At 37.4% G+C, this 15,303-nt stretch overlaps 1 protein-coding gene across 8 annotated transcripts in view; it reads right to left on the minus strand.

Moving 5' to 3' along the window:
• Nucleotides 1-15,303, minus strand: part of LOC122567626 — a 585,073-nt gene that overhangs the window by 261,951 nt on the left and 307,819 nt on the right. The gene's annotated exons all lie outside the window — the stretch shown is intronic.

Consider the following 15,303-nt stretch of genomic DNA (forward strand, 5'->3'; position numbering starts at 1 on the left):
TGTTTCCCTGCGCTTGATAAACGCGTCGCCGCGAAGCGAGTTCGCGTCCAGGTGCGCCTCTACGCCGCTCCCGATTGCTGTCTTCGCGTTCCATGATTAAACAGCGCCCTGGGAACGCTTCTTGCCTTCTTAAGAAGGAAAAATTGCTGCAAGAACCGCGTACTCCGAGATGTGTAATCGCAGGTTCGTTCCTGTAATAATCGCTTTAGTTCACGGCGTTTTAGATGCATTTTCAAGAGAAATATAGGTATTGGGATTTTCTCGAGTCTTCGGCGAATGAGTCTACTCGTATCACGATGGTTGTAGACGTGGTAGGGGTGGAAAGGAGGAGAATTTTCAAAAACTAAATTAAGTTATCGCTTAACCAGTCTCTACAAAAACAAATTGTCTCTTACATTTCTCTACAGACGCACCCTTTTTATTTTTCTCCTTTTATCGTAACGTGCACGCAGAGCAGATGTGTTTTATCATGGATTTGCCTGAAATGTCCATGCTCGTGGATGCTTTAACGCGAATATTTTAGTGATGCAACGATGACTTTTGTAATATCGCCATAAACTTTCTTTACGATAATGCAGTTTCGAATATTGCAAAAGAAGGTATAGGTTTGTCCAAGTGTAAATGTTTACGTGTCGAAACGAAGAAGGTAGAATTGTCGAGTGTTCGTTGTAGCTGAGATAATTGCGTTCTAATTTTTCAAGCATTCCTCTTCTCGGCAAAGAAAATCGTTTGAATAGAGTTGAAATTCTATGAAAGTAGTTTTCAAAATCTGGTTTCCATAGCCTGATACCGACTGGCTTCTAATCCTATCCTGGAGATGGTAGACGCATGTATACAAGGACAATCATGATGAAGTTTGAGATTAGTCTGTTGGTGTTTCTGCTTATGTCTTACACTGTCAAAGATCGCCATCCAGAGAATATAAGATTAACCTACTTATAAAGTTTAAATTGGAAATATCGATTAGATTTTCGTCTTAAACAATCACGCCACGGTGATGTATCTTTAATCGTATTAAACTCGATACCACAAACTTCTCTGAAATTTTCAAGTAAATCTTTCACAGATAATTATATGATTCTTAGTTATTAGCCACCCGTTCGATGTTTCAACTCTTCTATATGCTCAATTTTCGAGAAAACTGTACAACGCTAGACATTCAGCTTGATTTACAGAATATTTATAGACGTGTCCTTATTTTTTGTTATTAAATATTTAAAACCTTAATGAAGATTTATTTGACTGATACATGAGCATGCACAAAGTGTTCATCGTAACGATCGCTACAGTTTTTCAATACTTTGTAACAAATTAAAAAGTACAAAAGTGATATATAAAAAAATATCTCGTTCCATTAAAAAAAAGACATAGGGGTGATCTCAATTTTTTCACCAAAGTAAAGCTTATTTAAAAATCCTTAATATTGCAATTCGAATTAACCGATTAACTTTGTTCGAAATATCTTTCTCTCCGACTACCGGCAGTCCCTGAAATATCGTAGCGACAGTTACGATGAACATTCTGTATACGCGTATTTCCATACAAAATATACATTTGTTAACTTTTACATAAATAATTGGCTCTCTCACAAATAAACGAATAGACAATTTACTGTCGCGATATATAAAACGAATTTGTTCTCATTACTATAACTTGACTGGCTGCTGCGTTCGCGTTAATATTATAAATACTTCAAAATACAAATATAATTTTATAATAATAAACGACTGGAAAATCAAGAAAAATTGTCGAATTCCCCTCAATTGCAACACATCCATCAAATTATACCAATTGTTTCTTTTAATTTACACCATCCAAGTAGCAAAACGCTATAAGGCTGAACAATAATCCACAATCTCGGGATGGAAATATTATTGGTTATTACTCTCAGGTCATGATGTCTTGCGTCGCGGCGCCACAGGCTTTATGAATGATACCCTTATACAAGATGTAACACGTGCCTCGATAATATAGAAACTAGCAAACCCAACGGGACGTATTCAAGGAAGGGCGATGAAAATCGCGATGCGACCATGCTGCGGCTGATTTCTCGGGTGAAAATAAGGCGAGATCGTGCAATGAATTTTCCTTGGCGACGCGCCGTTTCCGAGGAAACCGCGTCGAAAGTTATCGGATCGCGCTTGACCGATTTGGCTCGACTTCGTTGCTCCAGTTTGACTCTCTGTATCATTCTCTGATTGTGACGAGGTTGAATTACGAATCGTCCGAGTTATCTAAATAATTGATATTGCATTAAGGGTTGAAATGTGTGTTATTCCAAGGGACAAAAATAACGATATATTAGCTATCCTAAATAATATTCTTAGGAAATGTCGGATAAAGTTTTTTAACATTAAAAACAGAAAATTACAATACTTAATATCTATTTCTGTAAATATTGCATCTTTAATTATTTTCTATGAAAAATAATAGATTGAAATTTTTTATTTTCTACGTAAATGACAATTCTACGAGTTACGAGCTTTTAAACGACATATTATTTTGCCATACTTCAAGGAATAGCGAAGATGTGATCATTTTTATACCGCAATTGCCCGATTCTTTACTATAATCCTTTTAATATCTTTTTATAATTCCAGAGATAACAAAGTTATCATACATTAGAATTCAAGAATTTTTCGCTATTCTATCTGAAACGTTCAATATGTTGGAGGATTTCCTCACTGTTATACATCGCGTCGTTCCACTCTCTTAATCAAACCGAAAGTTTGTTCCATCGTTTTGGAAGCTTGCCCTGCACCACCAAGGGATCACGTGCTTTTAACGGTCCATAAATGTATGGTGAAAAAGGATTCAGATGCCTTGTCACACTTTCCGGGATTACGCGAATTTAGAACTTTGTTTACCTACACCGCGTGTGAACATGATGGAGGACTGTGACAAATTTCGTCCAAGTTGGTCGTTAATTTAACGCATACGTAACCGGCTAATTTCCAGCCTCGTTTTTCTCTAGGAACAGGCATCGCGCGAATAAAATTCCCCTTTAATAGAGATGGATTCGTGTATGGTAAAAAATCAGGTTACGCTCGAGACGTTTTTATGATATATGTATCTTGTTGTCACGGGATGAAGGGACAAAACTTTGTTGCATGTAAATACGTTAGCACGGCGCGGCGATTCGGTAATTTCTAGGTGATATTAGTCATCGTTCCTATCGTCTGTTTTACTTTATTTATACGATAATAATATAATATTTTGTACGTACAAAATTACGTAAAATCAAATACAATATTTCAATACTTTTTTGGGGCCATGTGTGCTAATGGAAATAATTTGAATAATAAAATATTCTAAAAATAAGAATGTAGATAGCAAACGATGGCGGAGACAAAGTTGCATTTGGTCGAAGATTCTCATTGAGGGTATTAAATCAAGATGATAACGCTGCGAATTTCGAAGATAGCCAGCAGTAAGACGATCTCTTTATGCGCGAACACGCTTTCGATTAGTCTACGTCGAGAAAATCTGTGGCGTCTTAAACGGATCAGAAGGGTTCTAACTCTTGCTTTCAAGAATTCTCCGCTTGGCTTTGTGCAATTATTATTCAACGTTCCAGCGATTAGACGCTGTCTCTTCAAATGATTGTCTTTACCACTGCCACCTGCGAAATTCCCCTTGAATAAAATCCTATTTCTCAAGCGACGCTGTAACTACGTTCCCTCTGCTAAGGAAATCTACAAAATGCGTAAAATAATTTTCCTTCTGTCAAACGGACTTAAAAATTCCATCTAAGGAAGCATTTCTCAGACTTATCTCTATGGAAACGGAAAAATGAGTAACTATTATTACCGAGGGACGAGAAAGAATAGAAACGTAAAATAGAGGAGGATAGTAGAACCGTAGAAATATGAAAATGCGCAACGATATTCTCGGAAGGATGAAAGAAGAATTAAGAAATTGATGGTACGTAATTAAGAAAATAATTTCAGATAAAATATTATTTATATAGTTATTGAAATATTTCTCTAACGCACTTCATACGAAAAGAGATGGAAAGGTGGACAAAATGAAGGAGGCAGAATAGAAGGAATGGAGCAGAAAATAGAAAGTAGGAGGCAGGATGTCGAGCAACATTAGATGTAGACCGTGTGCTGGAAAATTGGGCCCTGAAGAAGCAATCTATCATAGCCATACGTTCCTCCTGTTTGGAGGCAAAGGGAAATGGATGGGCGTGAACACGCGCGAACGAAGAAACACGTGAAAATTGAGTTACATCGTTCAACGCGAGACGCGAAAATTCTTTTTTAATGGAAGAGCCCTGTCGGCTGCATCACGTCCTGCAGTCCGGGAACAAGACTTCGGTTGTTCTGCTTACGTCTACTGAGTGAAGAAGAGGAAATGAGCAGAAAATTTGTACGAACATTATTTCGTACCTTTTATCCAACTTCATTTTATGTTCCTGTAGTAATTTCTCCCGTAAATACATTTTAAAAATTCTTTCATGAATTATTTGTTTCATGATCGTGCGATAAATCGTATGCATCAGTTTTGTTCATTAAATTGCAGCTAAATTTAGTCGAAGATATTGTATAAGAATATCTTTTAAGACACATTGTTACTGAAGTTTCAGGAAATAATATCCCTTTAAAGTTTTCTTTGCGTCGACGTTATTGCTTTTCCACTGTCTTTACCGTAGTACCGTGTCTTTGTTACAAACTATGAATAATTTTCAATAATACGTGATCCGATAAGTTCCAATACATTTCAACAAGAACTTTCAATTACTTGGCTATCGCTTCGACGTGTTAATCGCCCAGTACACCGACACGACTGCGATATAAAAACAATGGTCGCCGACACGTAATCGTAATTAATAATTGCAGCTTTCGTACAACCGATTAGAAGCTTTGATCATCCGATGGACTCTAATTACACGAGCTGGAGCTAGTGCACGTGTCGGAAGCGGAACGAAGCTCGCAGTAGCTTTGTCAGCTACAAAATTTACAAGCATTCCCAAGGGCGAGGATGTCCCCGGAACTAACGTTATCGAGGCACCTGAATTAGCCCCTCCATTCGCAAAATTATGCCTCTCCGACGCTCTTCATTTCCCCCTCGTTAAATCGATGTTGCCCAGATACAGGATAATTTAACAACTCTTGCCATTGTGCAGGTCGCACCAGTGATTTGCTATTTAACCCTTTTGAGCGACACGCAGGTGTAGCGATTGAAGTGTAAACTTCGTTTAATGTTTATTATATTTATGTATTTAATTAGATAACACGCACGTTGCACTGTCATTAAACTGCATCGAGTAACGTAATAATAATTTATTCATCGATGAAACTGTAACTTGCAGTTTATCAAGATTATGTAACGTACTTTCGAATGCCATTGATAACGTTACTCTCGTTCACTTCCACCTCCACTCTTAACAATTCGTATACTCTGCCAAACAAGCGCGAAACAGCATCCAATATGCATAACTTGTAGTGCAAAGAGTACAAAGAAGTCCTCTTTCTAAATCAAAATCGATCGAATCTCATCAAAGACCACACACAGCAGTCAAACAAGCTTTTAAGAAACGTACCAACAATTACGAGTGTTCAATTTCCAGGAGAAAGTGTTGCAGTCCCATAACACTGAGAAAATCGGGGAAATTCAGTGGCGGCGACTCGATTGAGATCGAGTGTCAACAGAACGAAGAAGACGCACACGAAAAGGATTTAACTGGTTGGCGTTTCACGTGTTCTCGCGACAGGGAATTGAACAAAAAGCGAGAAAGAGGCTGGATAGGAAGAGGAAGAGGAATAGAAGGAAGGTGAGCATGGCGGACCAGGCTCGTTCGATTGAATATCGACTAAAACGTTATTGCGGTTCGTTGCGTTCGCCTATGCGAGAAAACAGGACCACGGTGGGACAGCTGTCGGTATTTTCCCTCCATTTCTGTTCGATTCTCCCTCTGTCTCTCCTCTTTTTTTTCCCATTTCAAAGAGGAATCGCTAGCTCCTCTCTGTGTACCACCATTGTTGGCACGACAAGAGCGCGGAAATTACACGGATTTCCTTTCCTTCGTCGGGGAAACGATTGCCGGCGAGCCTTGTAATTAGCTGTCGATTAGCGATTGCCAGGTTCCGAAGTCTGTCGACGGGATCGTTAGGCGTCATTAGCGGCGAATTATTCTACGGGTCTTCTTGATGAACGCTTGGTTAGACACCGTTCGTAACTTCCGCATCGGGGCTGTTTTCTTATCCTTTCGTCGCGATATTCGTATTGTCGTTCGTCAAAGTCGTCGCTTTTCGTTACTATGAATCTGTGAACGGTACATCTTTTTATCTCCAACGTGATTCAGTTAGATCGAACTGCCTGCTTTATTTGCAGATTACCAGCTATGTGACAGCATACACGTAATTTAATATACGATATTTGTTTATGATACTGGATGATATCATTATATTAGAGTCTTCCGTCGTTTATTCTACAAGAATTTTTGTTAGAAGGAAATATATAGCGGATTTTTATAATAGAATACAATATAGTTTCTCGTTGCACAAGGCTGAAAATTTTCAATAAAAACCACGTCGCTGGATTTCTATAATACGATAGTTATACTTGACAAGTGGTACGTCTTAATATATCTCTGCCAAAGTTATGAGCCATATGCAAAACATCGAAAAGCATTTCTTCTAGAAACGTATCAATCACGTAGAATTAATAATGGAAAGAGTGTCTAAAACATTTGTTTCGGATTATATTCGCTGAGACAATACTATAAATTTACATTGTTTCTGAAATTTTCAAGAAGAAATGCAAAATATCAAAAGACCACCTACAGCAAACTTACTTTCCTTTTTAAATAACATCTAAAAATAATTCATCGAACTGAAAAATATATAAATAGTAAATCAATCAAATATATAAATATATTTCTAAATAACAAACTATTTATTAATTCAACTATCATAAAATATACTTTCACAAGATGTACAAACGACTAGAACAGACGTAGCTATTCAACGAGTAGCTGAATCTTCGCTCAGTAACAGTCTCTTTCTTTTTTACTGCAAGTAAAAATCAGAAAATCGTGCACGCGTTTAATTCAGTGGCACTTTCGAACCCCAGCGAAATTGACGTCACAGCGCAAAGCAACAAGAAACCTTACCAGAGGAAACATCGCGAGGATTGGAAAACCGAAACTCTCGAGAGAAGAGTTTGGTTATAGCGAACGTAGCCAGTCGTTACACATAGCCTTTGTAGACTTTTAGTTATACCACGTTCTTGTGTATGCGTACTGTCACACACGTACACAGGCTCACATAATTCGTTCGCCTCGTCGTGGTAATATTCGCCCTCTTAATTAGCGTTAGTACTCAGAATAACTCAAGCGCTATGCTTTAACAAACCTTAAACGGAATTTTCCTTCGACAAGAACGTTCGTTTCTAGGCTGTAATAATCGCGGTGGATTGGAACAATCCACGTGATTTAATCTTGATTAATGGTTTAAAGTTTAGAGTATATTTCTACAGGATGGTAGTTTGGCTCGAGATGTGTTTTTGTTTTCTATGCTGCGATTCTTTGATTCAGAAATATCAGATTTAAAAATATTAGGCTTCGTTAAATGAGAAATTGGTCAAAATATATGTTGGGCATTTGAATTTTGATAACATTGCGGTAGAATATTGTGTAAGCAATGGACAACGTTAGATTAACATTGTACGAAATTAAAAGTGGGAACTTTTATCGTAGAATTGTTGTAATTTCTGGCTTCAATTTTCTGTAGCACAATAAGCAGACGTATATTTTCATCATATTCAGCAACTCATCTTCCGGCTTCTATTTTATTTTCTATCTCGCCTCGTTCAGAAGCTCGGTTTAGAGAAAAAAAGAACATATTCATGTTCCATAAACATCAACAATTTCGCTCCTACCTCTGTCCTTTACTTCCTCGAAATTTCTCAATTTTCAATATCGCAGTAAGAAAATAAAAAAAATAAAGAGAATAAAGAACTATTTATTACGCGGTTTCTACGTTTTCGTTCCTTGTTTTTTCCAATTTTGTTTCTTTCGAGCTTATTCAATCGCAAACGCATGTTTGTATTTTATAATAAATAAACGTCCATTCATTCTTCGGTTAACGGCGAAACAAATTTTTCACGCAAATATTCTTTATCTTTACAGCGTTGTATACATGTAATCTTTGAAGATTGATTTCAAAGTTTATCTACTTTTTGCGTGGATGGTTAAAATGACGTAAAAAGTATGTAAAGATTTCATGGAAGCAACAACAGTGAACTGCTTATGAGATTAAGCTTGAGGTGATTTGCATGGTAATTTTCTGCTTGACATTTCACATCTTCGCAGTCTTTTTTAGTGAAAATTGTTCAACTTCTCGATACTGAAGTATTATAAAATATCTGTAACTTGAATGTTAGAAATTTCCCGTTTTTTATGATTCTATCTTTATGTCTCAGCACACACGAAAAATTCATATTTACATTTCAATATCGTTTCCATATACTACAAATAACTTTTACTCCCACTTTTGTCCTTTCTACCTTTTCCTACGTTTCTTCAAGACTAACTGAAAATTCCTCCCCGTTTCACTTAAATCCTCCAACACTCGTAAATTGCGATAGAACGTAATTCCTGCTTCGTATCCAGGTTTTAAACAAAATAAGCCTGCAATAAACTTCTAACAATCGAAACTCGATGAAAACACACATAGATATACATTCGCAAGAAATGTCTTCCTCTTATTGATAACCATTCAACGTACAATAAAGGCGTATTACTATTATTATCGATATTATTACAAATACCAATTTCATTCTTTCTGCTTTCTATTATTCCTATCGTTACCATAAAGCCATACAAGAATCGTCGTTTCATATCCATCGAAGTCGAACACAAAATCACGAGCGCGCTTTGCTGTCTGCTAAACTAACACACGTTCAGAAGGAAAACTCGACGAGAGGGAAACATTATGAACGCGCGAGTTCTCTCGGAGGAAGACCCACTCGAACGAGCCGCGAATCGGAAAGCCGGCTAATAATGGTCGAACGGCAAACAAGGCGCATTATATTGCCGCTATAAATTGCAGCGCTATACTTAATTTACGCGGCGCACCAAGAGCGAGAGAAAGCGAGAAGGGAAGAGTGAGAGAGAGAGAGAGAGAGAGAGAAAGTCAGAATGGGATGGCGCGTTCGCCTTCCCTTCTCGAAACTTTACCAGTTAGCAGTTACCGATAATTATCCGCGCCGCTTTCCTTTCACGGGGCGCGAAATTATAACGCTCCGCTGGTCCCGGCGAAAAGCTCGCGGCCTCGAAACTTTTCATCGCCGATCGCCTCGCTGATCCTCGCCGATTCTCGCTTCCTCGCCGATTCTCGCTTCCTCGCCGATTCTCTTTTCCTCGCCCCGTAAAAAAATCAAATTGCTCTTTAACGTTAGAATTATCGTTGACCGCAGTGCAGAAGCGATAGCGAAGAAACTATAACGAAGGGCATAGGAAAAAATATAGGATGCAGAAAGAATCAAATGTTTGAATTTACAAGCTTAGATGCAAGTTTGGCAAAAACTCGGCGAGTGATTTCACTAGAAATTGATCGATTAATTACGTGGTTCTTACGTGCTAATGGAACTTGTTAAGAATGTAATAGCATTAAGGTATTGTTCAAATCCTATATAATACCACGGTATAAGTAGAAAAGTAGGTAGAAACTCAGTTACAAAGCACGTTGTAACATATTAATAACGACGCGATAAATTCCGAGAATGCAACTTCTCGAGACGGTTTTACTTCAATTTTCGATTTTATTTCGTATCGACACAAAGCCACATGCACGCACGTGAATCGTTCGCAAACATTACGAGTTTCGCGTGTTGCGAAACAAGCGCGAAGAGGCGAAATTTCAATTTCGAGTAGAATTTACGGAACGAATCCGACGAAATGGATTCCCCGGGCTGGTAATCGATGCCTCTATTGCGCCACATCCAATTGACCTGGAGAAATCCGGTAATATATTTATAGAGGAGAAACGTAACAGCCATATATCAACAAAAGCCGTGCATTGGCAGAATCTGCCGCGTTTACAACAATCGTTGTTTCCTAAAAGTGGGGAAAAAGGAATATAGATGAAGATCGGCGTGTTAAAACGATGGAATTCGCCAAGTAAATGCTACAATTCTATCATTTCGGATATTTACCGTATTAAATTTCGAGCATTTATGTTTTGATTACTTTCATTACTGTTACAAATGAAATCGTTCGTGTGATATTTAGAGTCATAGTAATGGAAGATCACAGTCCCACAAGAGTAATTTACGTACTCTGATTATATTTATATTATTGTCATACACGTCGCTCCCGATCGAAGATATTTTATTTAATAATAATTTGAACACAGCAAACAGGACTTTATTACACACATTGTAAATGCTTTGTAAAATTTATTACTCTGATTGACAGTACATCACGTGCGAAAAATCTCATGGAATATCCTGTCTTAACGACAGTACTATGGACGACTGAAGCATAGAATTTGAAAAAAAAAGAAAGGAAAAACGAACGTGTCTATATATTTTACAAAAAATCACAAAATTTCTATAAAACATTACGAACTGATCGTTTAGACTATTCTGATAACTCTAACGTTAACGACTACTTTCAGTGGACAAAGGCTGGCGCGATGGTCTTCCTTTTTCTAGATGGGGTTATGTTCTCAACGAAATCTACCGTGTCAGTTCGCTAAGAATGTAGCGTGTGCTCGCAACAACATTACCATTATTCATAACTACTTTCAGAATGTAGAATACCTAAGTACGCTAAGATGTAGGGTCGTGTCTGATTCTGCTTCTGAATTGCATCTGAATAATCTACTTAAAGTCTGGCTTGAATATTTCATCGCCTACTACATCAGACTTTACTAAAATCTTTCTTATTATACACAATAAGCAACGTACGTAGGTATTCATTGATACACTGCATTTTCACAACTCCAAGTTATATCTCATAAAAAGAAAAAATGGGCAAAGTTAACGTCTATATATACAGTTAAGCCAAATAAGTTAAACAAATTATTCGAACATAATAAATCAGTCTAATGTAAGCTTGCAACTTCTAACGTAATAATCATTGTTTTATAAATCGATCAGATACTTTCAGTTCATTTTTACCATCGTCATTCTCTTCTCTGGTTTTCGTCACATCTCTAGAAGTTTACAGATCTCTTTGATATCATCTTCCCTTTCTTACAAATTTTTATCAGTACACAATTTCTCAACCAGACTTTCTACGCGAATTATACAGCGTGTCCAATCTAAATGGCGACAGTTCGAAATATCTGAGAAGAATATGAAAGTCACGGAAAAAAATATTTCAAATGAAAATTGTGAAACATCGAAGAGGAAGAACCACGTATATCATAACTCAAATACGGACAATTCATTTTGGAACACACCATACTGATTAAAACGTATCAATTCAATATACCTATACTGTTCATCAATCATCACCACGCTATATTCTGTAATAAAAGCCTAGCTCTCGCTTCATCTAGATCACGGGAACATCGAAAATCGTTCAATATAAAACCACGCGACGCGACTTATTGAACCCAGAATTTAGCACAAACCTATATTCACATACTAAAAGAAATAAAAATGAGAGGAAAAGAAACCACAAAGGAGAAACTACTTAAATCGACGAAAAAGCTGAAAAGAGGTGGACTGAGGGTGGTAACAGGGTGTAAACCTTCGGAAATAAGCTAAATTCTTCCTACTTACAGCTGGTTAAATATGCAGCGAAATATCAGAGTGTGGCCAGCGATGACCATATCCTCGATAATATAGTGCGATACTTGGGAGGTATCCTGCATAACTCGAAGCAGGCAACGGAAGGAGGGTGAACAGCGTGCACGGCGAAATAATATTCCTCGACCATAATTTCGTACCGCCTCGCTCTCTCGCACGGCTCTCTCCGTGTATTTTACCTTGGATATGGTATCCATAATGCATCCAGAAGATGTAACTCTAGCCGGCGAACGGCCAATATAAACGCGAACGTTGATGCTTGAAGGAGAACCGGACGTTTTCGATCGAATCGTCGTTAACGTTTCACGAGACGTCGCCGTACGATAAAAAGCGTATTGCTACCCTCGATGACAATGGAGAAGGGAACGTTGAAATGTTGCTGCTTAAACTTTCACGTATGTGCATTTGTAAAGCGACATTCGATGTTGAATTTTATTTTACCCGCAGTACAGGTAGAAAGGTGTGGTGGCTGAAGCGTAGGAATTTCGAGAGACGTTGCTTTGTCTATGAATACTTGTAAATTGTCGATAGGATGAGGACAAATTTATTTTGTAAGAAAATTTCAAACTATGATACATAATCTTAAATATATTAACAGGTGTTACATCTAGTTGAATAAATTTCAAACATTTCGCTCTTTATTTTTGTATTCTATTTAACGCAGTAGAAGTTAATTTGAAAATTCGAAAACATTCAGACAACAATTGCGTCTATTAAAAGAAGCGTCGCACGAAACCCAGCAAATTCTATTTGAAATGCCACCAACAATAAGTTCTGCTCTTTTCGAATAGAAAACAGTTTATGAGATAATTGCATGCGAATGCAAACTATATATGCGAGAGTAACTTTTCAATAATAGAACACTGACTATATTACTCGGTGAATAATGGACGACGTATTAATAATAGCAACTTTGTGCCTACTCTCTTAAGTATCGCGCGAATGTACGGTGACACGAATCCATCAACAAGGTTCGGGCAAACAGAACTAATGCACCCTCGGAAGTACTATTTTAAAGAGTCACAGAAGTTGTATTCACCAATGGCATTTCTCCAAAGTAAACTTTCGCAGGAAATACGTCGTACAGAGGAACAAGTCTTGCAAAAATAAAAGCAATAAGCTTAAACAGATTCAGCTTACAAATAAAAACTAACTAAAATGAGAATGCGACGAAAATAAAATTTGTTTTATCAAATATTTCTTTTATTTGTACTATGGGCCTGTGTTGGGTCATTGGCGGCTTCACATATTATATAAAAAAGAAACAAATATAAATCAAATTATTTTCTTTTATCAAGGCGTTAATAAGAAAAAGAAACGGATCGAAAGATGGACCAAAAAAATGTTTAACGTGGAATTTGACGAAAGTCACGATTAATTGTTTCTCAACAAAGTTTCCCGTCTCGTAGTTTATGACGTGACAATCGGGTTACGCAAGCAATATTACGCAACGGCAATTTATTCGCATAAACAACCGAATTCCTCGGGTTTGGCACGATGAACCACGTTGCAGTGAAGCAAAATATTTTCGAGCATCCTCCATGTGCGGTATTTAAGACTCGAGCCAGTGAAGTTACGAGGAAATTATGAATCAGTAGCTTTGGATCGTCTAGGGAACGCATTTCCAAAAATAGGGAACTTTTACTATTTCGTAATTTGTTTCTTGCAATTAATTCAACCGAAAATTTGACAACGTGTTCATATTGTAATTATACGCGTGAAAGTTTATAAAATAAGAAAGTATAGGAAAAATACGTATGTATCTAATAAGCAAACGCGTCGGAGAAACGATGTTTCTGAATTCGAGTGGATTTCAGTTGCTCGAATGTATTCTGGAAACTCATTACTGAAAGTCAATCTCTCGAAGCTTACGCGCTTTTTCAAACTAGTCGTCTGCATTTGTCACTGTCGCGTGTTCATGTCATGTTTCATTCCTACCTTCAATTTTAGTTCGCTGTTATAGCCTGACCGTCTTTCGTACGTTTTCAAATATGCCATGCCAGAGCCAAATTCGAAATCGATTCGAGTCGTAAGCGCTAAAAAGTGAAATGTTAGAACGCTCCTGTGATTTTGAAAAATAATTATTTTTATCTCCGAAGATTTTCGCAAAGTGGCTGGTAGAGTGTTTCCAAACATTTGACATTCAGGGAGTAACATTTCTCATAAAAATTAATTGTGGCTTAATAGAGAAGTTTCAAGACCAGATAAGTACAGACAATTGCGCGTAAGATCGGATTTCATGAACTCTTCTACTAACGCATTCTTCATAATTTATTCTTGGACACGTAAATTCGGCCCTTTTATATTTCTCTATTTCTCTAAAGAATATTTAGATACTCTCGCCCAACATATTCAGTTTTTACATCTTTACAATCTTTCTTAACACTTTAGACTTTCGTCTCTTTAGAATATTCGTCGTTCACACCATTATATCGTCTCGGGAAACAAAATCGAGATTAATTTTTATTTCTACAGATGTTTACGCGTTATTATTCCGTCGATCTATGTACAAAATTTTAGTTTCATATTCGGCTCTTCGCACTATAATTAATTGTACATAAAATGTTGATAAAATTCTATCGCACCAACGGAACAATATCTTCTGTCTACCAGTTTGCAGATTCTAAATCTCATGCTGCGACAAACCACACATTAAATTACTATCCAGGGAAACACAAATCCTAGGAAATCTCAGTCGCCGAAGGAATCCAAGAAACTGGAAGTGGAGCAAGAACCAGTTACAAACTCGCATCAGTTTACGTGTCGTGAGGTGGTACAGCAGTTCTACCACGTTGATCGCCGCTAAATTTCTCAAGATACGGACCAGGTTCATGACACGAGAACGAATGATTGCAGCCGGCTACGTGTTCAGGTACGTACGGAAATAATTGTTGCATATTTAATGAGGCGTGAGGTAACAGAGTCACGTTAGGCGAGCGTCAATTTCCTCGCGGAAAATTTACCATTTTCACGGTCCGAACCTCCTCCTGGTGTCCAAAGAAGACTCGAAGCATCACGGAACGTGCCTGCCTACGTACGGAAATAATTGTTGCATATTTAATGAGACGGAAGGTGACAGGATTGCCGGATCCTGCTTTATTCTTGCTTCCAACTCAGTCGATCTTCTGCTGGAAATGGATCAATTTCGAGGATCCTGCAACGAGGACCTTGGAAAGATAGCAACGCGTGATTCGGAGGAAATCTTGAATGATGACGCTATTTTGCATGATTTAATGGTTAGCGAGAATATTGAAATAGTTGAGAATTTTGATCATGCAGCAATGGTTCAGTGATTGAAGTTATTACTTTGCTAATAGCGAAAGATAAAAGAAGGAAAATTTTGGGAAATGTTTTTAGAGATTGTTCGTGATATGATAGCTTTCTTCAAGAAAATTTTACTCATTAGAATTTAGTCGGAATTAAATACTGGGAAGCTGTTCCTATAATCTTCATTTTTCAATAAGAATTGCCCATAAAAGAATTACCATTGACAATATTTCTTGAGATAATAAATTTGTTTCGTCTAACATGAAC

The sequence above is a fragment of the Bombus pyrosoma genome, linkage group LG5 (assembly GCF_014825855.1).
Source record: "Bombus pyrosoma isolate SC7728 linkage group LG5, ASM1482585v1, whole genome shotgun sequence".
Taxonomy (NCBI): domain Eukaryota; kingdom Metazoa; phylum Arthropoda; class Insecta; order Hymenoptera; family Apidae; genus Bombus; species Bombus pyrosoma.